The 1,031-nt window shown below is 31.7% G+C and overlaps 1 protein-coding gene across 1 annotated transcript in view; it reads left to right on the forward strand.

Annotated features, from left to right (window-relative positions):
- LOC119593835 (GTP-binding protein Di-Ras2-like) overlaps positions 1-1,031 on the forward strand; it is a gene marked incomplete at its 5' end in the record, with an annotated part of 32,533 nt that overhangs the window by 26,185 nt on the left and 5,317 nt on the right.

Consider the following 1,031-nt stretch of genomic DNA (forward strand, 5'->3'; position numbering starts at 1 on the left):
CACGTTCGTGTAAGGTGCGCGGATTCATGTGGATTCAGATGTGGGCGATGGTTTGCGTTTGTGTCAGGATGAATTGTAATTTTATTATTTAATATTTCACTGTTATGATGGTGATGTAGTAATAGTATGAGTATATTTTTATTTTCTATCTATCATGAATATACAAGTCGTTTTTTATTTGTCATGGCTTTGGAATATATTTACTGTTCACATTCTAATAGTCACATGTTTTTAGATTTAAGATATTTATTACAACTTTCGAGTATATTTACTATATATATATTTTTTTAATTATTCACATTTTTTGGAATATATATACAGATTAATATTTAATAAGTCTCATCTCTGAAATATATTTACGATCTATTTTCGATATTGTTTCTCTCTGCCTATCGCCGTTTTCTTTTTCCTTTGTCGTGGTTCCCACAAGATAACAATTTTTTTACGAGTTTATGATTTTACATCCTAAAGGCGTTATCATCACACTTCATAAAGCGTTTTACAGCAGTCTTATCTCACATCTTGTATACTCGCTGGCCAAATAACATCTTACTTTCTCGCTCCGTCTTCATTTTGTTAAGAAATATATCCCCTTTCGTTGGCTTTCGCAATAACCTTGTAGCGAACTATACACAGGCAGACTTCGATATATTCTGCTATCGATTTCTGGCTGACTGGCTTTCTGTCTGGTGATAATGGCATTCATTACCAATTACGGTTATTTTTTGTTCTTTTGTAATGAGATTATGATGATAAAACGTACTCTTTCTTTTATCTTGAAAATGAGGACAGGAAGTGGTAAACGTGCCAGAAGGTGGAATAAAACCTTTTTCAGTGATAATTTTCAACTGTGTCAAGGTTACTGATACTGTTATTTGTTATAATGATGCTGTTGAATCAATGAGAAATTATTTCTCTCACTTTATCCTAAATAATTTCTAGTGACTTTTTTTTTTTCTCTCTGTTTTACTGTACAATCGGAAACATGTTTTTTTCCTGTCGAGACATTTCTGTCTGAAATGCTATGTAAT

Source organism: Penaeus monodon, chromosome 32 (assembly GCF_015228065.2).
Source record: "Penaeus monodon isolate SGIC_2016 chromosome 32, NSTDA_Pmon_1, whole genome shotgun sequence".
NCBI classification, from domain to species: Eukaryota; Metazoa; Arthropoda; class Malacostraca; order Decapoda; family Penaeidae; genus Penaeus; species Penaeus monodon.